Source organism: Hemiscyllium ocellatum, chromosome 2 (genome assembly GCF_020745735.1).
Source record: "Hemiscyllium ocellatum isolate sHemOce1 chromosome 2, sHemOce1.pat.X.cur, whole genome shotgun sequence".
In the NCBI taxonomy this organism is placed as follows: domain Eukaryota; kingdom Metazoa; phylum Chordata; class Chondrichthyes; order Orectolobiformes; family Hemiscylliidae; genus Hemiscyllium; species Hemiscyllium ocellatum.
In genome coordinates this window covers 113,392,681-113,405,882 of record NC_083402.1, presented here as the reverse complement: position 1 = coordinate 113,405,882, position 13,202 = coordinate 113,392,681, and positions in this window count along the sequence as shown.

Genomic DNA, 13,202 nt, shown 5'->3' with positions numbered 1-13,202 from the left:
CTTTAGCTTTATTAATATGGGTATAGAGCATGAAAGCAACAAGGTTATGCTAAATGTTTATCGAAATTAAGTTTCAACCTCAACTGAAGTGCTGTGTCCATGTTTTGGATACCACACTTTAGAAAGGATGTCAGGGCTAAACAACAATTTCTGAAGTGACTCACTAGAATGGTCCCAGAGATTAGGAACTTCAATTATTTAGAAAGACTGGAGGTTCTGGGGTTGTTTTCAGCAGAGCAGGGAATGTTAAGGGCAGATTTGATAAAGGTGTTCGAAATAATGAATGGTGCTGATAGATTAAATAAGTAAGTATTGTTTACAGGTAAATGCAGCACAGTAACCAGAAGAGACAAGTTAACAATTCAGCTAAAATGGGAACATTTTCTACACAGGGCATTATAAGTTCCAATGCAAAACATAAAGCAAATGACTATAGATGTTAAACAGAAAGTTCTGGAGAAACTCAGGAGTCTGTCTGCACCTGTGGTTAGAAAAACAGAGTTAATATTTTGAGTCCAATGACCCTTCTTCAGCACTGGAAGAAGGTGGGAAAGGTGGTATCTATGCAGATGACGAGGGATTGGTTTGGGAGAGGTTGTGGGGGGAGTGGGGAGAAAATAATGAGACACATAGATGGCGACAGAAAGAGTAAAGGGAAGCAAGCAAAGGAATTGCTGATAGTAAGCTGAGGCGGAACTAATGCTGAATAGATGGATCACAGGAACTGTGAAGAGTTGCAAATGGGTTGGCTGTGTTCAGAGCAACCTATACAGAACAGGATCGATGGGTGTTGGACAGGTAATGAACATGGAAGAAGGAGTTATGTTCTGAAATTAGGGACTTAATTTTAATTTGGAAAGACTGGAGATTGGGGAGTTGTTTTCATCAGACCAACTTAATGTTGAGTCCTGAGAGCTGTAAGGTTTCTAGACATTTGCTGGCACATTGCAGCAGGCCTGAGACAGGAATGCTGGCATGGAAACACATCGGCAGGTGATATCCAAATTCCAAATTCCTCATGTTATAATGAGAAACTGCATTTCTCTCCAACTTTTAGTCATTCCTCCTAATTTGTCTTCCTTGTTTTGCATCCAATGTCCTTGCACTTCTTTATGAAACACTCTGGGCATTTTTTCATAGAAATGCGAGATGTTGTTCTTGGAGGCAGTTTAGAAAATACAAAATAGATTTCAAAACAGAAAATACAAAACACCTACGTCAATTGAACAGCAGGCAAAATCAAAATGAATAAGTGCAAAGTATTGCAATTAGGAACAAACATTTTAAACATGTACGTTCTCCAAGAATGGTTTTAAAATAACTAAGGATGAAATTGGAAGCAAGAGGTTTTCATAGACTGGTTGCTGTACTGCAATGATCAGCAAAGCTATGTTAAACTATATAGCTAATAAGCATTCATCAGTGTAGATTTCGGATCAGATTATACCTTGATTGAGTACAGTATCTGGTCAGTATGAATAAGTAAGACAAGTGGAGACCCCTGAGACCAGCCTTTAGTGTTCAAGTCAGCAAAAACCTAAACTTTTCTGTTTTAAGTTTTCTGATTACACCTTTTAATTTTTGAATTATGAACTGAAAATTTGGAAAATGGACCTGGCTTTTAAAAGGGGAGAAGGTTTAAGGAATTGCTTATCATTTAGAAAAAGCAAGTGAAGCTAATTGATACATATGGAACAATATAACTTTTAGCAACACTGAGTCCAGACAATTTGATACCATCTGTTGTGGGTCTTGAAGGCCTCAGTACAATAACCTATTTTGCACTTATTCAGATCCAAGATGGCAGTAGAATAGGATTCCTCAGCTCGTGCTCATTCTTTCTCTCTTTCATTCTTATTCCTATTTTTTTTTCCTCATCTGTGTTGTTTTTCCTTCTGTCTTCTTGCAATATCCTGAACTCGCGACTTCAGCATGGTCATCTCTCAGCCCATTGTGGCAGTCTCTCGGGCAGCACGTCTGTCTTCTGGCCCAGAGAGGGGGTCTCTCAGCTTGGCATAGCCGTGTCTTGGCCCAGTATGGCAGTCCCTTGGTGGCCTGATCTGATGTTTGTTTGGCCCGGCCTGGCTTCAGCATGGATTTCCGTCCTTGAGAGGATTCCAGAGTGGTCTCCCAGCCTTGAGAGCCTCAAGGTGAAGCCCAGTATGGTCTGGAGTCAAGGCCCAACATGGAAGGACTGTTATTCTGAACCTTACATTTCTTTATTCCTATGATCTGAAATGCTGAATTTTTATTTCTTAATTTTTACTGATATTATTTCCCATTAAGAATTTACACTTAGGAATCAGTACCTAGGTATCTTTATACCTGTGATGATGCTGTAAATTGTGAATTGTAGACTTTCTAATTTACACTTATTTGAATAAGTGTGACAATGCAGCTAATTCCAACTCTAATTCGACAGTAACAAACTTGCCAATGGTTTAACCCAGACAATGTGAGGAAAAGACAAACATGAGCAAGGCAAAAACTCCAGTAGCTAGCTTAGTCAAGATTGTTCACTCTCATGGATTCAAACAGTCTTACTGCACAGGAAGAAATCTTTGTGTCCTTCATGTCCATTTCAGTCAGAGCAAATTACTGCAGATGTTGGAAGCTGTACTGAAAGAAAAGTGCTGGACATCACAGTGGGTCAGGCAGCATCCATGGAGAGAGAGAGTAAGCTAACATTTAGAGCCTGGATGACTCTTCATCTGTATTCCAGCTGTAGCTTAACTACTTTTTTATACAGTTCCATCTTAACAATCCCACTCTTGTATTCAATGCCTAACTAGTAAATCTCCAATATGCCTTCGTAGTCTCTTATCTACTTGTCCTGTTGCCTTAAAAGATCAATGGACATGAACATCAAGATCCCTCTAATATTTTGTTCCTTCTAGAGTCCTACATTTCAATGTTTATTTGTTCACCTTGATAGTCCTCCCAAAAACGAAACACCTCTCACTTTTCAGGAAGAAACATCATTTACCATTGTTCTGAACATCTGACCAGCCATCTATATTGTTCAGTACTCTAAGGCTTTCTTCCTTGAAATTTATCACATCAGCAATTTTCATGTCATTTGGCAAGCTTAACAATCAAACTTCCTACATTTATGTTTAAGTCATTATTGTAGACTACATAATTCAAGGCACCCAGAACTGTAAACTGTGGTACACCACTGAACACAGGATGTTATAGAACATGGAACATAGAACAATACAGTTCAGAACAGGCCCTTCGGCCCTCGATGTTGTGCTGACCTGTGAACTAATCTAACTTATCCCTCTATACTATCCCATCATCATCCATGTGCTTATCCAAGGATTGTTTAAATCTCCCTAATGTGGGTGAGTTAATTACATTGGCAGGCAGGGTGTCCCACACCCTTACCACTTTCTAAATAAAGAATCTGCCTCTGACATCGGTTTTAAATCTATTGCCCCTCAATTTGTAGTTATGCCCCTCATACAAGCTGACATCATCATCCTAGGAAAAAAGACTTTCACTGTCTACCCTATCTAATCTCTGATCATCTTGTATGTCTCTATCAAATCCCCTCTTAGCCTTCTTCTTTCCAATGAGAACAGACCCAGGTCACTCAGCCTTTTCTCATAAGACCTTTCCTCCAGACCAGGCACCATCCTGGTAAATCTCCTCTGCACCTTTTCCAATGCTTCCATGTCCTTCCTATAATGGGACGACCAGAACTGTACACAATAATTCAAGTGCAGCCGCACGAGCATTTTGTAGTGTTCCAGCATGACATTGCGGCTCTGGAACTCAATCCCTTTACCACTGAAACCTAACACACCATATGCCTTCTTAACAGCATTATCAACTTGGTTGTCAACTTTCAAGGATCTATGTACATGGACTCCAAGATCTCTCTGCACATCCAAACTACCAAGAATCTTTCCATTGACCCAGTACTCTGAATTCCTGTTATTCTTCCCAAAGTGAATCACCTCACATTTAGCTGCATTGAACTCCATTTGCCACTTCTCAGCCCAATTCTGCAGTTTATCCAAGTCCCCCTCAACCTGTAACATTCTTTCACACTGTCCATCACTCCACTGACTTTAGTGTCATCTGCAAACTTACTAACCCATCCACCTATACCTGCATCGAAGTCATTTATAGAAATGACAAACAGCAGTGGTCCCAAAACAGACCCTTGTGGCAAACTACTAGCAACCAGATGCCAGGCTGAATATTTTTCATCAACCACTACTCACTGCCTTCTTTCAGAAATCCAGTTTCAAATCCAAACTGCTAAATCACTCTCAATCTCAGCCTCTCCTTTTTCTCCAACAGCCTAATATGCAGAACCTTATCAAAGGCTTTACTGAAGGCCATGTACACCACATCAACTTCCCTACCCTCATTTACATGCTTGGTCAGCTTCTCAAAAAACTAAATGAGGTTTGCAAGACAAGACCTGCCCTTTATTTCAGTCAAAGAAAAAGCCTTCAACAATCGTTCTTTGTCTCATGTCACTAAGTCAATTTTCAATCCAATTTGCCAAATTTCCCTGTGTTTGAAGGACTCCCACCTTCTTGACCAATCTCCCAGACAAGACATTGTCAGAAGCCTCAGTGAAGTCCATTCAGATCACACAAGCATCAACAACATACCTAGGTACCTCCTTGAAAATCTCAAAGCAAATCAATCAGACATGATCTCCACCGATAAAGCTAGGCTGACTATTTTTGATTAATCCTTGAATCTCCAAGTGGATACAGTTTTGTCTCTCAGAAGTTTTTCTTTAAGATTAGATTCCATTAGATTCCCTACAGTGTGGAAACAGGCCCTTCAGCCCAACAAGTCCACACCGACCCTCCGAAGAGCAACCCAGCCAAACCCCTTTTCCCTCTGACTAATGCACCTAACATTATGAGCAACTTAGCATGGCCAATTCACCTAACCTGCACATCTTTGCCAGAAGCTTTAATAGCATTTATTTTCAGCTCACTGGCCTGTAATTCTCTCTTTATCCTTACCACCTTTCTTGAATAACGATACAACATTAGCAGTCTTCCAATCTTCTGACACCTCTCCTGTGGTTGAAGAGGATTTGAAAATTAATGTTAGAGCCTCTTGCCAACTCCTCACTTGCACTGCACAGGAGCCTAAGATAATTTTCACCTGCACCTTGAGATTTATCTAATTTTAGGATCACAAAAAGTGCTAACACCTCTTCCCTCACAATGTTAAATGCATTCAAGTATATCACCATTCCCATTCTTGATTTTTACATCCTTCTTCTTTATCATGAATACATTGTACACCTCTGCCCCCTTGCCCAGTAAATTTGCTCTCTGCATTTCTCTGTTGAGAGACCAGGAAAACTACTACAAAAAGACTGAAGAAAATAATTCTAAAACACAAAGGAAATGGAAAGACCTAGATCCACCCAATCAACTCATGGACTAATAATTGATGATCAAACGTATGTAGCACCATTTTAGGAGCATAGGAACAGGATCAGGCCACTCAGACCATTGAGCCTATTCCAATTTAATATCATGGTTGTTCAAACACTTCAATGCTTTACCCACATTTTACCCATAACCCTTTACACCATTGGTTATCAGAAATCGACCAACCTCCACCGAAATGGATAACCTCTCATTTTTTTCACATTACATTCCAATTGTCATGTTCTTGTCCACTCATTAAATCTGTCCAAATCCTCCTGAAGCTGCTTTACATTTTCTTTACAACACATATTCCCACTTAACTTTGTAATATCCATAAATTTACAAATATTATACCTCAAAATCCCCAGCCCCAAATCATTGATTCAGACTGTGTACAGTTGGGCCTAAGTACTGATCCTTGTGGTATTCCACAAATCTCAATCTGCCAAAACAATAATGAACAATCTATTCCTACTCTTAATTTTCTGCTGTTAGCCAACCCTTAAAACCGAGCCAGTACATTATGTTCTATTCCATGTTTTTTTTTTAACTTTGCAAACTAACCTTCTGTTCGGGACCTTGTCACAAGCCTTCTGAAAATCCAGATTTACAACACTGACTGACTCTTGATCAATTCTGTTTGTAATATTTTTAAAATAAAACCGGAGTTCCTCAACATAAATTCCCATTTGGAAACCCACACTGTCTATGCTCAATCAATTTATTACCAGTCTACTTCTCTGATCCTTCATAATAGATTCTCACAAAGTCTCAACTACTGATGTAAGCTTAACAAAATTATAGCTCCTTGTTTTCTCTCTCACTCTCTTCTTAAATAGTGGGGTGACTTTTGTTAGTTTTTAAGCTGGACTATTCTGGAATCTATAGAAATTTAAAAGATGATTACCAATGCATTGAGTATATCTGTAGCCACATGCTTTAAACTTCTGGTGCTGGGGACTCTACAGCCACCTCCTTCAACACTTAGTGCTGGGGACTCATCAACGTTTAGCCCCATTAATTTCTCCAGTACAACCTCTTTGTTCTACTAATTTTCATCAACTTCTCATTCTTCCAAATCATTTGGATCACTGAGAAATTTCTTACACCTTCCTCAGTGAAAACAAGCACAAACTAATCATTTAGATTCACTGCCATCCCCCATTACACATTCTCCAGACTCTGTCTGTAATGGTGCCACATTTGTCTTAGTGAAGCATTTTATTGTTGTGTACCCTCGGTACTTCTACATTCCGTTTTAATGTTTTGTCCTTGCTTGCATTCATATTCTATTCTCGTTTTCTTTATCAGTTTCATGGTCATCCTTGACTGCTTTCCAGAAACCTCCCAATCATAATAGGTTCACTACTATTTCTGGTAACTTTACAAACCTTCCTGTTACAGATGGATATGGATAGCCTAGGTGAATGGCAACAATTTGGCAGATGGATTATTGTGAGATTATTTATTTTGTTTGGAAGAATAAAAAGACAGCTTACTATCTAAATGGGAAGAAACTTAAAAATGCTTTGCCACAGAGGGATCTGAGTGCCCTTGTGTGTAAGTCGCAAAAAAGGTAATATGCAGGTACAACATGTAATAAAAGAGAACAAACAGGATTTCGGCATTTACTGCTAAAGGAGTGGAGTATAAAAGTAAGGAAGTGTTGTTGTAATTGTTCAAGGCATTGGTGAGACCACACCTGTTGTCCTGCATGCAGGTTTGGCCCCTTACTTGAGGAAGGATGGAACTTGCTTGGAGATAGTTCAGAGATAATTTGCAGATTAATTCCAGAGACATTGATGTGTAGAACCAAAAGAAATTGCTTGATATATTAAACAAATCTTTCGTGTTAGTATTTACGGTGAATAAGGACATAAAAGTTAGGAACTTGCAGAAGTAAATAGTTATGTCTTGAAATCAGTTCATATTATGAAAGAGGTGCTGGAGATCTTAAAATACAAGATAAGTAAATCTCCTGACCTGATCTGGTATTTCCCAAAATTCTATGGAAAGCTAGAGAAGTAATTGCAGGGTCCCTTACTGAGATATTTGCACCATCAACAGCCACAGGCAAGGTGTCAGAAGACTGCAGGGTGGCTAATGTGGTGCCATTATTTTAAAAAGGCTGTAAGGAAAGGCCAGGGAACTGTAGACCGGTGAGCCTGACATCAGTGGTGGGTAAGTTACTGGAGGGGATTTTGAGCAATATGCATTTGGAATGGCAAAGGATTAGGGATAGTCAACATGACTTTGTGTGTGGGAAATTGTGTCTCACTAACTTGACTGAGTTTTTTGAAGAGAAGAAAAAGAAGGTTGATGAGGGCAGAGTGGTAGACAATGTTCTATATGGACTTCAGCAAAGCATTTGAGAAGGTTCTGCAGACTGTAGACTGGTTAGTAAGGTTAAATTGCATGGTATCCAGCAGGAAGCTAGCCAGTTGGATACAAAATTGGCTTAAAAGTAGAGTTACTTTTAAGGGTTATTTTTTGGACGGGAGACCTGTGACCATAAAAATTGTCACTGGTTCCACTGCGTTTTTTCTATTTATATAAATGGATTGGATTTGAATATAGGAGGCATGGTTAGTAAGCTTGCAGATGGTATAGTGAACAGTGAAAAAATTATCTCAGAGTATAATGGAACCTTGATCAGATGGGTCAAGGGGCTGAGGAATGGCAGATGGAGTTTAATTTAGATAAATGTGAGGTGTTACATTTTGGTATGGTAGACAAGGGCAGTTAGTGGCAGGCCCCTGGGGAGTGTTGCCAAACACAAGAGTGCAGGTGCATAGTTCCTTGAAAGTAGAGTCACAGGTAGACAGCATAGTGAAGAGCACTGGAACACTGCCCTTGTTGGTCAGACCATTGAGAATAAGAGTTGGGATGTCATGTTGCACTGCATAAAACATTGGTAAGGCCATATTTAGAATACTGCATACAATTCTGATCACCCTTCGATAGGAAGGATGTTGTGAAACTTAAGAAGGTGCAGAAAAGATTTATAAGGATGTAGTGGCAACTGGAAGGTTTGAATTATAAGGGGCAGAATGTGCTGGGTCTTTTTTCCCCTGGAGTGTAAGCGGCTGAGGGGTGACTTTATCAATGTTTATAAAAATATGAGAGGCGTGGATAGTGTGAATAGTCAAGGTCTTTTACCTAGGGTGGTGGTGATCAAAAATGGAGAACATAATTTTAAGGAGCGAGCAATGAGATTTAAAAAGGACTGAAGGGTAACCTTTTCACTCAGAGGGTGATGTGTTTATGGAACAAACTGTCAAAGGAAGTGGCGGAGGCAAGTAAGTTACAATATTTAAAAGGCATCTAAATGGACATTATTAACATGAAGGATTGAGATGGATATGGACCAAATGCTGGCAAATGGGACTAGCTCAAATTGGGATGTCTGGTCAGCATGACCGAATTGGACAGAAGGATGTGATAGATATAGGACAGATGTCAGAGGTAGTTTCTCTACTCAGAGAGTAGTAAGGGTATGGAATGCTTTGCCTGCAACAGTAGTAGATTTGCCAACTTTAAGTGCATTTAAGTTGTCATTGGACAAACATATGGAAGTACATGGGATAGTGTAGGTTAGATGGGCTTCAGATTGGTATGACAGGTCGGTACATCGAGGGCCAAAGGGCCTGTACTGTGCTGTAATGTTCTATGTTCTATGATCTATTTCTGTGCTGTATGACAGACTTATCTTATGAGAAGAGATTGAGCAGTTTAGGCTTATACTTGCTAGAGTTTAGAGGAATGGGAGAATTTCTAACTGCTGTTTATGAGATGCTAGATGAGTTGTCAGTCTGTAATTAGTAATGGGTTAAAGAGTTTTGGAGAATGGGCAGGAAAATGGAGTTGAGGCCAAAATGAGCTCAGCTGTAATTGTATTGAATAATGCAGCAGCCTGAAACAGCTGAATGACATTATCCTGCTCCTAGTTCTTATATTTACTCGTACACATTCTTTAACTTCCTTTGTCAAGCACAGATGGTGGATCTTTTTATCGAGTGTTTGCATCTTTAAGGAATTTACAGTTGCTCTAAATTATGTAATAGTCCTGTAAAGACTATCCATTGTCAATGTATATTCATTTTTTTATTGTATTTTCCCAAAGCACCTAAAATTTTCATGATTTCTCTTATTAATTTTGAATGTTCTTGCTTCAGATTGAAATGACTTACTTTCATACCAATGAAAAGTTCTATCAGATTATGGTCATTCGTACCTAAATGTTCTTTTATGTTTCTTAAATGTTTCAACAATTTCTAATTAAGCTTTTTTCATTACACAATAGTAGATCTAAAATAGCCTGTCAATTAGTCAGCTCCTCAAAACATTGCTGTAGAAAACCATTCCTGTTGCATTCTAGAAACACATCCTTCAGAGTTTTTTGCTCAATTGGTTTACCAGATATTATGGCGAAAGTGGGTACTGCAGATGCTGGAGATTAGAGTCAAGATTAGAGTGGTGCTGGAAATGCACAACAGGTCAGGCAGCATCCGAGGAGCAGGGAAATCGATGTTTCAGGCAAAAGCTCTTCATCAGGAATGACCCAATGCCATACGAGGCATTATGCAGATTGAAGTCATCCATAATGACTGCATTACCCAGGATATACACTTCTCTCATCTTCTGACTGATATCAAGCACCACACCACCAATGTTATTTGGTGGCATATTAATAACTGCTGTGCCTTGTTATTTCTTAGATCCAACCAAACAGATTCCACATACAGTTCTTTCAAATTGATATCTTCCTCTAATTCTGTACAGACTCCTGTATGTATGATTAGTGCAACCTCATCTCCTTTTCCTTCTTGTCTTTTCTTACAAATTGTCAAATCTCCTTGCATATTCAGTTTCCAGTGCTGACCACCATTTGACCATCTTTATTTTGTGGCAAATAGACCTGCATTGGTGCCAATGACATAGGTAGGAAGAATGAACTCCTGATAGTAGATAGCCACATATTTCTATTTGTGCCTTTAGATCATCTATCTTGTTGTGGATGGTTCATGCATTCAGATATAGTGTGTTAACTTTTTTTTTAACATTGCTCTTTACTGGAACATATTCTATTGGTCTGCCTTGCTTCTTTTTCCACTCTCCAATAGCAGCTTTTCGAATTCTGTTACCAACTTGACTTCCTTCCACTTTGGGTTTCCCCTCAAGTCTCAATCACCCCAACAAGACTGCTTAGCCCCACACCAACAGGACTAGCAAATAACACTGGGTCATCTGACCCAACGCTATTAAGCTATCCAATATGGACGGGTCCCAACCGCCCAGGTTGGAACTCTCCTCTCTAGAGTATAGAAGAATGAGAGGTGACCTCATTGAAACAAATAGGATTCTTAAGGGTTTTTCCATGGTTAATGCTGAGAGGATATTCTTGGCGGCACAATAGATCAGTGGTTAGCACTGCTGCCTCACAGCGCTAAGGACTCAGGTTTGATTCCAGCCACGGGTGACTGTGCGGAGTTGGCACATCTCCCCACATCAACGTAGGTTTCCTTTGGGTGCTCCAGTTTCCTCTCACAATGTAAGAATGTGTAGGTTAGGTGAATTGGCCACGCAAAATTTTCCACAGCGTTCAGGATGTGTCGGTTTGGTGCATGAGTCAGTGGTTAAATGTAGGGGAATGGGTCTGGGTGGGTTACTCTTTTTCTGCCTGCATGCACCTGCCCTACAGTGTGTCCTCCTCCTTTTATATACACACTGCATAATACTCTGCATCACAGGCATACAATGTAGAATCTAGCCGCTGCTCAAGTTGCAAAACCTGGAACATAAGCTTGAGTAGTCAGTGACACATCTTCTGAATGTGTTTGTCTGGGATACATGGTATATCCAGGACTTCACACACATCACAACATGTAGTCTCAACTTGGATCAGTCATCCCATAACTCTACATCTATCTGCTGCCTTTAGAATACATAAAAACTTACTTTAAAAACATAAATTTAACTTCATTTTTCTCCCTACTCCTTTATTACTTTATTTCAATTTGACATGATTTAAAAATCTCTGTTGTTTGATACTGTTTCTTCTGAAATCCATGTAGCTTCTACTTCTTTATAAACTGTACTTTTTTCTGATTTTAATCTATTTAATCTCACTTCCTAACAGCAGCATCTCAAAAATCCAGACACACAAAGAGAAACAGACAAGACAAATATTATGGGTGCAGAAAAATATAAACACATATGCAAGGAAACAACATTCTGTAATGGCATGTGCAAAATGCAAGATCAAACCTCTCAGAAGCACCTTAAAGGTGGAAATGGGAAAAGATCAAAAGAAAGAACTTCAGTGATTACTATCCAGATGGCTGAAAGCATAACTGTCAACTGGTGAATTGTGGGTAAATAAAGTTGACAGGAACACGAGTTAGAACAAAGGAGTCAGCCATTTGGTCCCTCAGGACTGCTCCATAATTTCATCAGGATTGATCTGATTGTGGCTTCAATCTACTTTCCAGGATACCCTATGTTTTTGATTCCTAGCCAAGGTCTTTGTCTTGTAATGATGCTGTCACTTTAAAAAGGTTATATTATTCTACTTTTATTTGAAGTGAGGTTGTAAAGGCAGAAGTACTGATATCACTAGGGTGCAGGCTTAAATCAATAATATATGAAGATATGAGACCTTTAGGTTTTCTTTTAAAACAGTTGTACAATGGAAGGAGAATGACCAATTCTTACAGTTCAGGCTTTTTAGTTTTTTTTGGCTGTAGCAGTCATGAGATGTTGAAGTACCAGAAAGGGGTGCAAACTTCAGTAAATGATTCTGAAATCTCTCTTGTTGTTGTTCCCTCCTGCATTGGAATCCTGCCTGTAAGAACCTGTGTTTGAATTTACTTTTTTGCCAAGAGGTGTGTTTATGGCATGATATTATATAGGAACAGTTAATTGGTAATAGTTGTTGTACCGAGTATTCAGTTGAATTTTCCAATTGTTAAGTTATCCTAAATTCCACTTTCTTTTGTTCATGTTTCAACTATAATGCTTAAAGCTGAGTGGTTTGATCAATTGCATCACAATTGGAACTTCACATCTACCTGTAAAATAAGAAAAGGTTAGGGCCTAGGCTACCTTCTTAAAATATTTTGAGGAGGTTTGGCCTGGTCTATAACAGTCTTTCTTTAAAAAAAAACCTTGCCTCTATTGCACACAAGGGAAGAAAATGTCATAGAATTGTGTCTCTCAGAAAGAATGTTTTTTTCTCTTCCATGTTTCCTGAGTAGAGTAATAGAGTCTTACAGCAAAGAAACAGGTCCAACTTGTCCATGCTAACCAGGTTTCTTAAATGAACTACTCCCATGTATCTACATTTGACCCATATCCCTCTAAATCTTTCCTATCCATGTACTGGTCCAAATGTCTTTTAAATGCTGTAATTTTACCCACATTTAGCACTTCCTCTGGCAGCTCATTCAATAAACATACCATCCTATGTGAAAAAACTACCCATCAGCTTTTAAATCTTTCCACTCTTACTTTAAACCAATGTCCCATAGTTTTAGAGTCCCTTACCTGGAGAAAAGACTTTGGTTATTCACCTTACTTGTGCCCCTCTTGATTTTATAAACCTCTGTAAGGTCCCTCCACCACCACTCCCCCCTTCCCACCGCCCCCCACCCCCACCCCCAACCAAGGCACCTATGCTCCAGGGAGAAAGGCCCCAGCTTATCCAGCTTCTCCTTGTAACTCAAGCTTTCCAGTCTCAGCAACGTAGGTGTAAAGATTCTTTGTACCTTTTCCAATTTAATA